The 16,896-nt window shown below is 41.4% G+C and overlaps 1 protein-coding gene across 3 annotated transcripts in view; it reads left to right on the plus strand.

Annotated features, from left to right (window-relative positions):
- Positions 1-16,896, plus strand: part of LOC149200670 (glutamyl-tRNA(Gln) amidotransferase subunit C, chloroplastic/mitochondrial-like) — a 236,841-nt gene that overhangs the window by 134,994 nt on the left and 84,951 nt on the right. The gene's annotated exons all lie outside the window — the stretch shown is intronic.

Below are 16,896 nucleotides of genomic sequence, written 5' to 3' on the forward strand. Positions count from 1 at the left end.
TCCTTCAACCGATCGAGGAAGAGATCTATCTGCTTTCCCTTCTGCATCTGGCATTGTGACTGCCCTATCAGCAAAACCATGAATAGAAGTGATACATCATTACTCTTCAATGTATATTTTGTGAACCCCACGATGATACAAAAAGCTAATCATTCGATTAGATGTTCATCTATTCGCCGGTGGTTGACATACGTCAAAGGTTTAAGCAATTAATATCATCGTTTGACACCAAACGCCACCTAAGAAATGAGTTTCGACGTTTTAGGTGTTTAAAAACGATGTGTGAGCACCGTGGCTTTTATAATGCATGCAGGGTCGTTAGTTTCAATCTAACAGGTGTGTAATACTTGCGGAGAAACTTGTATCATAGGAGCTCAAATTATGTAGAAAATACCATTGAGATTTGCTTTTATGATCTTCAAATGATTAGAAACAAGGAAAACCATTCTTTTGTCATAACTGTTACTTTCAGATGTTCTGTCTAGTGTTTCCATAGTTTTTGTGCATCATTGATTTTTCAGAGTTCTGTCCTTTTCTTCATACTTGACTGAGTGCGAGAATACTAGAGTGAGTGTATACTAGAGCGAGTATATCTGTAATCTTTTCCTGAGTTCGGATCTTGAACAGAGAGAGTATATGTTTCAAACCCTTTTGATGTTGCAGACTTCAGACATAATGATGATCTCCTTATTACTGCTATAACAATGATGAGTCTTCTTCAAGGTTGCCAATTCATGCGTGGTCTTATGCTTTAAATTTTTAATTGAACATCGGTAGTTGTGCATAATAATTTTTTTTTTTTTTTGATTCAGACTCTGGTTGCTATTGGCATCAGGTGTGGCAGTGGTGGGGTTTTGAGAATTCTATCGGTGGTGCCAGAAATTAGACAGGATTTGGCAGAAGATGTGTAATATCAGTTCAACGAGGACTTAAATCAGATGCATTTCACCGACCTTGGCCGTCTATCAGTGCTTTGTTTTTTTGGGCATAAATTGTATAATACTTCCATCATTCGTTTGTCCAACATTGACTTCTTCTCTGAGGAAATCATCTTCTAAAATCACCATCAATGTGCCATTAATAATACTGAGGAGGCTTACATAATTGTTTCTGAAGCTTAAATGAACTTGTATTCTAGTTCTGACTTATTATATATATATATATATATATTTTTTTTTGTACAGTGATTTGTTATTTTCTTTTTTTTGCTCTTTGCTGTACACATATTACATAACGTATGAGTCATATCATTACAAAGACGAATATCTCAGATGATAGATCAATACAGTGACAAATTCTCACACTCGCTGATATTTGGGTTAAACAACATAAGGACTTCTAATGAGACCCTGAAACCCTGTATGTATTATCATGGAGTCTTCAACAATAAGATAAGCTATATTAGAGATAGACTTAATTCCCTGAAATTGGAGCCATAGAACAAGCTTCACGTCTCTATAATTATCCAACTAATACATCATTGTAAAAATCAACCACTGTAAAATCCCTCTATTTGTCTCTTCATTACTCATGAGTTCAGTAAATGACTTTAGAACATAATATTTTTTTTTTGAATTCAAATGTAACCTTATCTTTAACAGACTTAACAGATCCGAGAGTTTGAACATAGCTCTGATACCAAAATGTAAAGCCTTGAAATTTTTAACAGGATATAACTATTCAAAATATAAGAATTTATCAATTTGATGTTGAGTACCTACCTGGCTGAAGATGCTTCTAATTTGCTCCAGTTCCTGCTCCCGTTACCAAAAGACCAAAAACCTCCCAGCCAAACTAGGTACAGTCTCAGTACCCAACCCCAAAATACTTCAAATTCGAAGCATTTTGGCCCCCGTGCCCAAAAGTCTCAAGAACAACTGCTCAAGCTCCATTATTCTCTATGTCTTCCTCTTGTTAGTTCCTCCTCTGCCTCCCTCTGTATCAAAGAATGTCCCCCTTTCTACAATACCCTTCCTCCTTTTATGCCCTCAGAAACTCCTCCACCGCTTCCTCTTTCTTTATTGTTTTAATTTGATAAGTTCATAAGTTGTAGAGGCGGTCACCGCCTTCTCCTTTCCCAATTTGCTGACCATGCACTCTTATTTATACAATATCTCCTTTATCATAATGTTATGTTTCACTTTTGTTTAAATCGGATTATTTTCATAGTATTATGGTTTTATATATTCTTCTCTTTATTACATTCACTATTTAATATATATATATATATATATATACTTTCCTTTGATTTTATATATATATATACTTTCCTTTGATTTTATAGAATATGTTGTTTCTTTTGTAGAATAATATGTATATTATAACTCTTTTGTACATAATACTTTTGGGTATAGTTCCTTTGTATGTAGTAGGGTACATACTTCCTTTGTTGTGAGTTCACTATACTGCATTTATCTTTAATTTTATATAGTAGAATTATATATATGTATTATGGTGGTGGTACATATATCATATACCCTACTATATTCTTGTAAGTTGGGTATTCATTTCAATAGTTAATTCGTTACCTAAATACATAAATATTTTCCATATTAACTAATATATATACTTGTGCAGTGCAGGCGATGCATGCATATGTAGCTATCACATGCATGTCTCGTGTGCATGCTAATATCTCTATGTCCCCATTAATTTAAGATGGGTCCTTACAGGAGTCACACCGAGAACTTCCAGGAGGGAAGAAGAGGAGTAGCGAAATGGCACTACACAAAGTAAGAGACTAGGACAGATTGGACAGAGCCTCAAACTTCGTAGTTTGGAAGGCCAAAATCTTATCCGTACTTGACCGAAATCGTGTCAAGCACTTCGCCTTGAAGACGATAATGGTCCCAGTTAACCCGACTGATAAAGACAGGTACGAGGATGCAATGGCAAGGGCTAAGAGTATCATCCTTGACAGGGTCAAGGATCATATAGTACCACATATTGCCGAGAAGAATGCGACACAGAAGATGTGGGAGGCCCTGACCAAGTTGTATTAGCATACTTTCGTGCAAAGGAAGATGCTATTAGAAAATCAACTGCGATCATACTAGATGCAGAAGGGAGAATAGATCGACCCATTCCTCGGTCGATTGAAGGAGATCCGGGATCAACTGACTTCCATAGGGGCAACGCCAGATCCAGAATTGATGGTGAGAACAACCCTGAACGCAGTCTCAGAAGACTGGGAGGTGTTTGTCCAGAGCATACTGGGCAGGGAAACCCTTCCAGATTGGGAGGAAATGTGGGCTGCTCTTTGCCAAGAAGAGATCAGAAGGCTGAGCAAGGCAGGAAGCAACGACAAGGGGATCAGAATCAAGAAGGAGGAGGAGGAGGATGCTGCCCTAGCATCTGAGGGAAAACAGGAGAAACAGAAGAAGAAGGACCTCTCCAAGGTCAAATGCTTCCACTGTGGGGAGCTGGGTCATTATGCGACCCAATGTCCAAGGAAGAAGAGTAAGGGAGAGGTCTCTGAGACCAAGGCAAAGGCGGCAAGGGTAGAGTAGGAAGTGGAGACAGACGATGACTGTGCCATGAGTGCACACACACCACTTGAACGGAAGTGGGGAGACACCGCGCTGTAGTCAGGCGGACTACAGGTGATGAGGGGCAGGATACTTGAGGTACCTAGCCTCTTGGATTAGACCTTGCTACGGGAGCCCCAAAGAGGAGTAGCAGTGTTGGGGATGTCAGTAGAGACGAATGCAGATGGAGCGACAGAGGGAGTTACAATGCAGGATTCCTAGGATAGCGTGAGGCTAGCAGGCTGCAACAGTGCGAGAGGCACGGGAGTGTTGCACCAGCGCAGGAATTGTAGTGCAGTAGTTAGCAGTGGTAGTGCTATGGGCAGCACGATGCAGCATGACGAGAGGGGTTGCAGTGCAGATGCAACAATGGCAGTGGAAGAGCCATGGGTAGCAACAGGGATGCAGAGGGAGTTGCAGTACGGATGCAGCAGTGGTAGGGCCATGGGTAGCAGTATAGGATGCAGCAGTGCAGATGATGGGCAACAGGCCTAGCATCAGCACAGGGACCGATGCCGGATGATCAGAGTGATACTCAGTAAGGAGTATTGCTAGAGCACAGTCATCACTAAGAGGGAGTGTTGATTTAGGGTAGCATCGGATGTACTCTAGCCACGAAATTTGGTGGAGAGGTTGGGGCACATGAGATCTCCAATACCTAGAAATGGTTTGGGCAGATTCTAAACAGATAAGGAGATATTAAAATAATTAATATTTTTAATGGAGTCCCTAAGTCTAAACTTAGGGAAAATAAAATATTAATGTGAATTAATATAACACTGTGTTAAAATGGTCCAAAAGTCATGGATCAAGCCAGATCTAATATTAGCCGTTGATTAGGGACTTAATCTTGACCGTTGATTCGTCAATGAGAAAAGTATAAGAGGAGGCTTGAGGGTCACTTGGAGAACACACCAAGAGATCAAGATTTTGACTTTCTAGGGCTGGGTTTGCTGAGAAAGTTGAGAGAGTGATCAAATTTGCAGCTGAGGGGCAGTGAATACAGAAGTAGAGAGGCAGAGATAGCACCGGGAGGATCAACGCAGTAGCCAGAGAGAGAGGGATGCAGAAGCAACTAAGGGTTCACGTAGAGGCAGCTAAGAGTTGCGCAGTGCATCAGAGGGCCAGCGTGGGTGACATAGAGGGCCAAAGGACTGATGCAGTGCCTTTAGAGGCTGATGCAGGCCAAGCCAGAGTGACGCTGGGCTAACGTTGGGCCAAAGAGAGGCTGACGCAGTCCCTAGAGGCTGACGCTGGGGTTTCGTGGGGCAAATTGGCGTTGTAGAGCTGCCATAGTGTTTATTCGAGGTTTCAGCCGGAATATCTGCTTCCGAGTAGAGAGGTACTACTGCCGAGATTTTTCTCTGTTGGGTGAGCCGGATTTGGCACCCAATTGTATTCTGAAACTGTTTAATAAATCAAAGCCTCAGATAGCTGCACTGGTTTTCTCGCATTGGGTTTTTTCGGGGACATTAGTCCAAAAACAACGGTGTCACTTGTGTGCTTATTTCTATTTCCTTTAGTTGATGATCTGTAATGTGTTGAGCATGTACTTGTATTTATTTCCAGTATTTACATGGTAAATAAATTGTTAATTAACAGAACAAATAGGTAGGAATAAATCAATAAAGTGCATCAAGGGTTTCTAACGTGCCAGACTTGGAAATTCCAACAAATTTTAGCGCGAGGATTCTTCTTTGGACGAGTCCATGGGTTCATTTGAGGATGCCTTTGAGGAGCATGAGTCATGTGGAGTTGTTGACAACAAGCCAGATTTATGTTTGGGTGTGTATGGTGAGCAGTCAATGGACCCTATGGGAGGCATTCAAGATAGTGTGTCACTAGTAATGAGTCAGCATTAGTAGAATATGATGGAGCATGAGGAGGATGAGGCACACAATATGCATGATGAGCCTTTTTGGGAGAGCTAGTTGGAGGTTCATATTGAACCCATGATGATGGAGGATGAGTAGACACCCTTGGGGCCAACCATTGGAGTGGAGCCGACAGATGTGCAGGCAGCCTCTAAGGAGTCAGTGTTTGTAGACACTTGTCCTCAGGAGGTGTTGGAGATTGACAGGGTCGTTTTAAGGAGGCTAGTAGACGGCAGGAGTTGTTGGAGATGGTGGTGCATCCATCTTTGGGCCGACCCATTGATGAGGTGCGGGTAGATGCACAGGCAGCTGGCAAAGCTACAGGACTTTCAGGGAGCAGCCATCTCTAGGAGTATATAGATAGGGCTTGCAGCACAGTTTACCCACTTCTTCCCATTAGAGGGAGAAAGGCAGAATTTCTCGGACATGTTTTGATTGACTGGGTACAGCCTCAGGAGTTGAGCATGGACTAGTTTCGGCATGGCAGAGGTATCTCTTGCACAAGTGTCCATGCATTGGATTGGTAAGAGATCATGAGTTGGTATCCTTTTGATGGAGTATAATTTTTAGTTAGGAGCGTTGTATTGCAGGAGCCCTTAGAGGTGAGGGATATAACATGCTTCAGTTGGTAGTGGGATGTAGGCTGTCCACTCATCATTATTTCAACACGACATCAACATGATGAGAATGACCTTGGTCTATTCCAAGGGTTGGATTAGAGAGAGGTGATGAGTTGGTACGCGATGGATGGAGCAGCATTCATGGTTGGAGTTATAGCGCAGTAGGAGCCATGGAGCCTTGATATTTGTTCTTGGTGGCATTGGGATCCAGAAGGATTTGTTAATGACAGGTTCAGTCAGAGATTGGTTTGGGATCCAGGCATTGAGGGGTCCGTTCATGATGGGTTGAATGGATCTGGGCATTGGGCCTCAGTTGCGTCAGGCCACCAGATTGGTCCGCAGATTTGGATTGCTTGAGGGAAAGTAATCTTGGGGTGGGAGGATTGTCATGTCCCCATTTTTATTCTTGTTCATAGTACAACCAGAGTGGATTTCCAGGGCAAGGGATGGCCAAGTCGGTGGAGTAGGTTTATGTCATCAGGGGTTTTGATGGAGTTTTCATGGGGTCTGATGGCATTCACTTGGCATATTCATCATCATGAGCAGTTCCGCACATCTTGTTTTTGGTTCTGTGACTTTCTAATAATTCCCGTAAAATAGGGTTATTATTGTAATAACTTAATTAATTATGCTCGAGGTGGTATTTCGGGGAGATTAATTGATGGAACACCTCAGTGTAATAGCTCGTTGGAATCGGAACGAGAAGATCTACAAGATTGGATGCTGAGAAGTGACTTCTAGTGGCCGAAGAGAGTATGGTGGGCGATTTACCATTTTCCTTAGTTAAAAATGACTTTAATTAGTCATTTAATTAAGGAAAATTTATTAATTAGAGGAAATGAGCCAAAAGTGACTTAAGTAAAATAAAATAAAATAAGAGGGTCACTTAAGATAAAGTCAATGGAGGAGCTTCTAGAATGATAATAAAATAATAAAATAAGGTGCTTCTAGAGGCTTGGAGATCTATCCATCAGATCTATAAAAAGAGGAGAAGATCATTTGGGGATATCTTGGATTTGTGTATTGTTTTAGTGGAGAGGTTTGAGAAATCAGTTCTTTACTTCAGCAATAGCCCCAGGACGGAAACCCTCAGATGATTCAGTGAGAGTGGGCGAGCACCCATCTCTTCGCTTGGTGGATCCATTCAGGGTTCAAAGGTTGCAGCATATTGATTGGTCAGTTCAGTTTTGGAGGCCTAGTGCAGTATTGGAGCAGATTTCTTTAGTGGCCATACTCTCAGCCATTTCTAGCTTTCTATGTACTCTTTATTTTTAATAAAATAAGGCTGAGGATTCTGCATATATTTCTTGTCCATTTTGAGTTGTAGTTTATGCTTCGTAGTTTTGCTGTTAATTTCATGGTGAAAATTTGTGCAATTTGTTTATGGGATTGATGGCTTAAAATTTCCGAAGTTATTTTCAACAAATTTTAAGAAAACCCCAAATTGTTCCAAATTTATTTCATTTGGGACATTACACGATGGATAGCTTCCTTGGCCCTATCCATGTCCTCATACAAGTAGCCCATTGCGGGCTTCTCACCATCAGCCAAGCGAATAACCTTTACTAAAGGTTCATTGATAGCACATAACCCCTCCACTCTCATCCAAAAATTGGTTGTGTTTCACAAGTTGGGCTATGGCTTGCCCATCCACTTTAGTGGAATAAACACGAGCATTCTACTCATCTAAGAGAAACATCCTCTGCAACTCCAACATCAAATTGTGGAGAGATTGAAGAGAAATGAAGCTAGTTGCAAAACATGTGATGGCAGGACGGACCAACTCCTTGCCCCCTATGAATTGTCTCATGAGTTTTAGAACAAATGTATGATTGTAAACACATTTTGTAACACTCCTATTCGACTCAACAATTTCCTTGATCCAAGGAAATTTTCCCATGTTCTCTAGCATTAAATCAATGCATTGGGCAACACAAGGAGTCCAATATAAGCTTTGATACCTCTCCATGAGCAACTTGCCAACAATAACATAGTTAGTAACATTGTCCGTAATTACTTGGACAACATACTACTAACCTATCTCCTGGATGAAGTTATCTAATAACTCACATAATAACCGTGCATATTTAACATATGCAGATGCATTAATAGATTTGATAAACTTGGACCCACCCTTCCCATCTGTCCAACCATCTAACATAATGGTGCATCTCATGATCTCCCATGATTCTTTCAACTCAGCCAATCTCCTTGTACAATCAACCTTTTCCCCTTGAAGGAGATGCCCTCTCAAGTCATTATAAGAAGTTCCCTTGTAGCTCGAACCAACAATGGCAATATCTTCAAACATGGAATTGTAGAATGGGTTGTTCTTGGCCATGTTGAATGGTATGTCACTCCATATAAAGCATTTCGCCACAATTTTTTCATACTCTTCTTTCTCGTTCGTTTTCACCATTCATCGAAAAGAAGGTTGCCTCCTAGGCATGGATCTTGGCAAAAAGAAAGGTGAGGATGTTGAGGGGCAAAACATTGCAAAATGTGAGCTTGAGGATTGGCTTTCCCTCACACTTGAGAAGGTTGTTGATCTATTTGTAAGCTCAAGCCTTGCTTCTTCCTTTTGATCTCTCTTCTTATGCATCTGAAAAATGGATTGGTTTGCGATATGGATAATTTTTGGGGTGGATGCTAGGCAAAGATCCACTTTATCCCTTGGTATCCTGGTGGTATTTCAAACAACTAATTCTACCAAACATTTCCATACCACATAAGTTGCAATTCAACCACATTTTATTATGACTCTCATAGGGTAGACCACACTCCCACAATGGATCCAATGGCTTTGGGATTTTGATCCTCGAAATGTGTAGACTCTAGAGTCTAGAGCATTGACTCAATTTGTAAACCTATGGGACAAAAAAAATGAGGGGAACATAGAATTAGAAATTTTGAAGTAAAATACAAATCCACAAAATTGAAAAAACATGAAAGATGCTCCAATTTAAATACCCTAGCTACATTAGTATTAAATCCTCCATTCAAAGAGAGAAAAAAGAGGTAGATCTAATGAACATTGCATACCCTGTACTAGATCTTGAAGAGCAAAGAAAAGGAAGGATTTTTTTTTGCATACCTGGAAATATGGAAATGGTATATTGGAGTAGATAACCACTCCAAAAATACTCAACTAATGGCAAATAAAGCTACATAATTCCCCTTGTTTGTGGGTTGAAAAATGGTCACAAGGTGGCTTTTCCTCTTAGAGTTCAATCTCAGCAACATAAAAACTCAAATAACCAAAAAAAACCCAACTCAGATGCTTTAAATCGAAAAAAAAGGAGGAGGGCATTAATTTCGATCGTCTCGCAATAATTATGGAAATTATCTCCATCAATGCCAAGGGGGGAGATTGTTAGAAAAGTTGTCATTGATGGAAAAGGGTGTTAAAGGTTTCCTATGTTAGCCCAGATGCTTGTGAGTAGTCAGTCTAAGCCAGAGTTGATTTAAAGTTTAGGAGATGCCAAAGGTATTCGACATTGATGTTACTAAGTATGTATTTAGTAATTGCTGCCCCTATGTATGTATTGTTGATCATGTAACACTGTGAGTAAGTCAAATGTTTGTAGAAGTCGTGATGTAAATGCTTGAAGATGTTGATGTATTGCTGCTAGTGTGTCTTGAGAGATATGCTTGTTAGAGCATTGGAGTGTTTGGTTGCTACTAAGATTGTTGGTGTATTGATAGTCAAAGATGAACTAGTATACTGGTGTGCTAGAAAGGAATAGCAACCAAAAATCAAAATTAGAATGAAATAGAATATACCCATGTTGTTAATGAGAAAAATAGGATGCAAATCCTCCTTTTGAACCAGGGGGGGGATGGTTCCTGCAACCCTGATTCATCCACCCACCATCATAGATAAATAATCGATTGAGTGAATAAATTGACCCGACCAAAAAACAAATTGACTAGCTTCTTGAAGAAAGTCTGTTAGGTCCTGATAATACTAATGATGCCCCCATTAATATTGTAGTTGTATCCCTTATTAATATTGTTGTGCCCCGTAGAATCTCTCTATTGTTATTTTTGTGCCTTTATATTATTATTGTTAGGTCGGCTTGGTTATATTGTGACCCCTTAAACTCCTATATATAGAAAGGAGGTTTTGTCATTTGAATCATCGAAGAATTAATCATTTGTGTAATGTAAAGGAGGTTGCCCCTCGAAGAGGCTGAATTCTAAGGCGTTCAACTATCTTTTCTATCTTTATGTGAGTTGGTTTCATAACATTTGGTATCAGAGCTTTGGATTCTAGGGGTTTGTTGCTCCAAATAGGTCATCGTGGCATTTTTGCTATAACTTTTTTTTTGCAACGTTTCAGAAGCGAAAAAAAAAAGTCATTTGAGATGAAATTGCTCTGAACCTTGGGTTCGAATTTCAGAGCTTTTCGCGCTATATTTGCAATTTTGCGGAGATATGATCCGAGGAAGTTGGTCTTTTTGTAGACTCCTGAATTGCATTCCAAATAGGTGACCTGGGGAAAATCGTCATAACTTTCTCTCTGAGCATCGGATTGAAATTTTGTAAAAAGGTACAGAAAGAGGACAAACGGTAGTTTCTTGTATATATTTTTCAGAGCTAAAGGTCGAAATAGTGACATGTGGCACTTCATACAAGTTTGCTCTTCTGGAAAGGTCTATAATTAGGTCATCTTGGGAGATTGTGCATAACTCTTCCTTTGTTAAAATTGGCAACCAGGGCAAAACTTCATGTGGGTCATCTTATTCATGGCTAATAATATTTTTATTAGATTCCTCTCGTCGAGAGGTGTAGGATTGATATAAAGATCATCCAATTCCGATAAGTATTCATGGAGATATGAATTTATTTTGATTATGGAATTATTATCAAGCCGACCTACAACTCATGTAGGCTCAGAAGCCCAACAGTCGCATCTATTCACCCACCAACGTTGTGTATAAATATAAGAGGACTTTTCCTCATTTAGACTCACTCATCTCATCACATCTCTCTCTCTCTACTGCGCAGATATGAGTCTCTTCTCTACTGCGCTGAAATGGGTCTCTCTCTCTCACACATGTGAAGCCGGAAACTGCTGAAACTGAAGCTGCAACTGCAGAAGTAAAGATTGACTTGCGTGGCCTAGAAGATCTCCTCTTTGGAACTGCGCTGTAGGTTCATCTGAACCTTCTCTGAAAGCCACAACTTTTGGTGGTGGAATGAAGTCAATCCGACGAACGGTTTGCAAGATATCGACTGCCCTAGTTTGAAGCCGGAAACTGCTGAAACTGAAGCTGCAACTGCAGAAGCAAAGATTGACTTGCGTGGCCTAGAAGATCTCCTCATCTGAACTGCGCTGTAGGTTCATCTGAACCTCCTCTGGAAGCCGAAACTTTTGGTGGTGGAATGAAGTCAATCCGACTGTCGGTTTGTGAGATATGGTCTGCCCTAGTTTGATAATGAAGCCGCTAATGCTGATGCTACTGCTGATATGAATCAGATTTATTGTACTATTTCTCTCTGCTGAATTATTGAAGATAAAAGAAGATTTGATCAAAGGGTTTCCCCACACATTGTGGGGTTTGTCCCTGGCTAGCCGCCACATCTTGTGTCTCTTGTCTTGGCTTGTTTTCTGTCGATCGTTTAATGTTCTATCTGCACTTTACTTTATGTACATGTGATTGCTAATCGGTGGAATATAATAAGAAAAAGAAGTAAACTGTTATAAGCATAGAACATACCATAACTTAACATGGTATCGAGCTGTGGTGAAGACAAAGCCCAAGCAAGAGCAAGAGCAATCATTGAAGAGAAGATTGGCAAGGCTATCCTAAAAGAACTATGGGGTCCTCAACACTCTTTCCTGTCGAAGACAAGCTCCGTGAGAAAGCTGACTATCACGGATGGAAGATGTCTATCGATCTAACCCTTGAAGATCAAGGAGTGCTGGACCATGTAAGAGGCAATATTGTTGAGCCTTCATCAAATGCATCTGCTGCTGCCTGGAACAAATGGAAAAATGGAGAAGTCAAAAAAAAGAAGATCATCTGGGACTCTATCGACAAGCGCTTGGTGGCCTACATCTCTGATTTAGACACCTCCAAGGAAATCTACGACAGACTGGTGAGTTTATTTAAAGTTAATGATGCAAATCAAGTTTTGTTTCTTGAAATAAGTTGAGGGAAATCAAGAAGGGTAAAGATGAAAGTATGCAAGCATACTTCTTAAGAATCACCGAGATCAAGAACGATCTCCTATCTATTGGGGAAACCATTACTGACAGAGAAATGGCACTCACAACTCTCGGAGGATTACCATCTGAATGGTATGTGTTCAGGACTACTCTTCTGAACAATAATGTAATTCCTAGTTTCGAGGAATTAATGGCTAGATGCATTCAAGAACAAACAAGGGTAGAAGAGCAGGAAATGCCCTTGCCTAAAGGTCCTCCTGTTGCTTTTTCTTCTCATGCTAAGAAAAGAAATAATTCTGGGTCTAAATCGAAAAGAAAGGTTGGATTTAAGGGTGGAAGAAAAGGACGATGTTTCATTTGCAATAAAGTAGGTCACTATGCAAGGGAATGCCCTGATAGAAAGGACTCTCACCGTGACAATGATCAAAATCCCTCTCATGGTAATCGAAGGAATGGAAAATTCAACAACAAAGGAAAAAGGAATGCGGGAAATCAAGGAAGAGGGCAACCATTCAAGAAGGCTAGAAATTCCAGGTATGAATCTAACACTGTTGACGATAAGCAGGCTGAATATTATCTACCAACTGCTCTATCTACCTCCGCTCCTTCGGACTCAATGGGAATTTGGCTCATTGATAGTGGTGCCTCTAGACATTTCACTGGTTACAAAGAAGTACTCTATAATCTGGTAGAGAAAGAAACTAACCTGGAAATTGTCCTTGGAGATGACATGAAATACCCAGTGAAAGGTGTAGGCAATGTTTCTCTTAAACTGAATCAAGGTAATACGATTCACTTACAAGATGTATTATATGTACCTGATCTCAAAAAGAACCTGGTATCCATCTCGGCAATGGAAGACAAAGGCTATAAGGTAACCTTCAGCGATGGTAAGGTACGCATATGGAAAAATAATGTTAAAGATGCTTTCACTCTTGGGTTTCGAGTTGATTCTTTATATCAAGTCGGTGGAAGTCCGCTAGGTGTCATGTCTTGTGACACAACGCTTCAGTCCGAACTTTGGCATCGGAGGTTTGCCCACCTTCATTACAAAGCTCTACCCGATGTAAGATAGATGGTAACAGGGATGCCTGAATTCCAAGTAGAGAAAGAAGGTGTATGTCCGGGATGTGCCGAAGGAAAGCTCAAAAGGGGACCATTCCCTTCAAGTCAAAGCAAGACCTCCGATATATTACAACTAGTTCACTCAGACATATCAGGTATGATGCCTGTGAACTCCTTGGGAGGATACTCATATTATCTCACTTTTACAGATGACCATTCTCGAAAGACCTGGATATACTTCTTGAAAAAGAAGGATGAAGTGTTCCCTTGGTTTCGACACTTCAAAGCCCTAATCGAGAATCAAACCGAAAAGAAGATCAAGATCTTAAGAACTGACAATGGGACTGAATATGAATCTAATGAGTTCCATGATTTTTGTAAAGAGGCTGGCATCAAGAGGGAGACTACTACACCACATACTCCTGAACAAAATGGTGTGGCAGAAAGGAAGAACCGCACAATTATGGAAGCTGTCCGGGCCATGCTACATGATCAAAGTCTTCCTAAGTTTCTATGGGCTGAAGCTGCAAACACTGCCGTATATGTACAAAATCGATGCCCTCATCAAGCATTGGGTTCCAAGACTCCTGAAGAAAAATTCACTGGTAAGAAACCTGATGTTTCTCATTTTAAAATTTTTGGAAGCCCTGTATACTTTCATGTGCCGAAAGAGAAAAGAAATAAATTGGGAGCATCTGGAAAGAAGGGAATTTTCGTGGGCTATGGTGAAAATACTAAAGGCTATAGAATCTATGTAGCCGGTCAAAGGGAAGTCATAATTTGTCATGATGTCACCTTTGACGAAGATATGGCTCTCAGCAAGGTGATCAATCTTTCGACTTTGAGGAGCTCTCAAGAAGCCGACACCAGGGAACCGAAAGAAAAGGATGATGAATCAATGCCTGATGTAGAAGAACCCATGGATCCGATTGATCCTCCTCCATATGAGCCTTCCTCTTCTAGGAAGAGGCCTTCATGGCTTAAGGGGTTACTTGATGATGCTGAAGGACATGCTGCACCCCGAGGAACCTTTCGTGAAAGTAAGAAACCTAATAGGTATCAAGGATACCTGACCATCATGAGCACGATCATACAAAATGAGCCTTCGTCATTCTCAGATGCCGTCAAGCATCAAGTATGGAAGGATGCTATGACCGAAGAATATGAGTCTATCATAAAGAATGATGTTTGGGAAGTAGTTCCCAGACCCCAGGACAAGACTGTTGTTACTTCCAAATGGCTTTACAAGATAAAGCATGCAGCAGATGGAAGCACGGAAAAGTATAAGGCTCGTTTTGTTGCTCGAGGTTTCTCCCAAAAGGAAGGTATAGACTATGATGAGATATTTGCACCTGTTGCCAGATATACGACCATCCGCTCGATCATAGCCCTTGCCGCTTCACAAGGATGGAACCTACATCAGATGGATGTCAAGACTGCGTTCTTGCTTGGCTCGATCAAAGAAGAGGTCTACGTGGAGCAACCCGAAGGATTTGAGATTTATGATCGAAAATCTCATGTATGCAGGTTGAAGAAAGCTCTCTATGGGCTGAAGCAAGCACCCGAGCATGGTATGAGAGGATCGATAGCTACTTGATGAAGCTGGGATTCACTAGGAGTGAAGCCGATCCTAACCTTTACTTTAAGGTTGAAGATGACAAGCCTCTCATACTGGTGTTGTATGTGGATGACCTCTTTCTAACAGGTGCAGACCCTCTCATTCACAAATGTAAGAGGGAGCTGGCCTCTGAATTTGAAATGAAAGACCTAGGACTGATGCACTACTTCCTAGGACTTGAAGTGTGGCAAAAGCCAGGAGAAATTTTCCTATCTCAAGGAAAATATGTGGTGAAGATATTGGAAAGATTCGGAATGGTGGACTGCAGGCCTGTAACTACTCCGATGGAGCTTGACTTCAAGAAGTTAAGCGGTAGTGCTGCTGGACCTGTTTTACGAAATGCTACCGAGTATCGGCAACTCGTCGGAGCATTAATGTTCTTAGTAAACTCCCGTCCAGATATATGCTTTGCAGTCAACACGTTGAGCCAGCATATGGTTGAACCCCACCACATACACTGGATTGGTGCCAAGAATCTGCTGAGATATCTTCGTGGCACTATCACTTATGGGTTAAGATACATTGCCAGAGATGTGAGACTATTTGGATACACAGATGCTGACTGGGCAGGCAATGTGGAGGACCGTAAGAGCACTTCCGGGTGTTGTTTCTCCTTGGGATCTGCTTCGATATCCTGGATGAGCAGGAAACAAAAGTCGGTAGCTTTGAGCACCGCCGAAGCAGAGTATATTGCTGCTAGCATGGCTTCTTGTGAGGCAGTTTGGTTGCGAAAGCTCTTCAGTGAGTTGTTTGGATTCACATTGGATACCACTGTGATCCTTTGTGACAACCAAAGTGGGATTCGTTTGTCAGAGAATCCCGTATTCCATGATCGCTCCAAGCATATTGATATCAGATACCATTATATTCGAGATATGGTGCAACGGGGAGCTATAAGGCTCCATCATATCGGTACAGATGAACAGGTCGCCGACATTCTGACAAAACCCCTTGGGAAAGTAAAATTTCTAACTTTTCGTGAACAACTTGGAGTTGTTCAAAGACCCTCCAATGAGGGTCATGTATGATGCATTGAGCTCTGAGAGCTCCAGGGGGGTGCGGGGTGCTTCTTGGAGCAGCATATGACCACAGGATTATTCACTATCCCCTGGTGGTATACATGTACACCCCGTGGCGACATTGTAGCAGGATTGATGTGTTCTCCTGTGAGGCCTGGATTGATGTGTTCTCCATGGCAGCCTGGATTGATGTGTTCTCCATGGCAATTGTAGCAGGATTGATGTGTTCTCCTGTGAGGCCTGGATTGATGTGTTCTCCATGGCAATTGTAGCAGGATTGATGTGTTCTCCTGTGAGGACAGGATTGATTAGTTCTCCTGTCGAGGCATCCTACCCATGCAGTCTGGGACTCATGGGAAGTACCTCTCATCTGATCAATGAGCAGGGAAATGAAGTTAGGGACCATAGTAGTACCGATGGACGCATCGTTGTAACTACCGTACTCCCTACGCTAGGATGACCTCCATTGATCTGGGATCAATGATACTGGTCTGGGACCAGTGGTAGGAGTTGTACCATACTATGACGCTGACTTCGGGTCGGTTGAGACTGGTCTGGGATCAGTGGTACATACTCTGAGACTGACTTTGAGTCAGTGGAGGATGATATTGGTCTGGGACCATTGGAGTTGTACTCACTATGACGCTGACTTTGGGTTGGTTGAGACTGGTCTGGGACCAGTGGTACATACTCTGAGACTGACTTTGAGTCAGTATGATACATCCTCGATCATTTCTTCTTCTTCATAATTCGGACAAAAGCAGAGTAGAACAGAACAATGCAAGAGCAGAGCAGAACAGAACAAAACAGTACAGATCAGTGCAGGGCAGAACAAGACAAAGCAGAACAGGCAAAATAGAGCAGAGCAGGGCAAGGGTCAGGCTGTACAAGGCAGTGCATTTGATGGATGAATAGTAACGACCGATAGACAGATTGCAGATGAAGTTCTCCATGGTTGAGAGGGAGTGTTAAAATTGGCAACCAGGGCAAAACTTCAT

The sequence above is a fragment of the Pinus tabuliformis genome, chromosome 2_1 (genome assembly GCF_031772625.1).
Source record: "Pinus tabuliformis cultivar Carrire ecotype Pingquan chromosome 2_1, CPIR1, whole genome shotgun sequence".
In the NCBI taxonomy this organism is placed as follows: Eukaryota; Viridiplantae; Streptophyta; class Pinopsida; order Pinales; family Pinaceae; genus Pinus; species Pinus tabuliformis.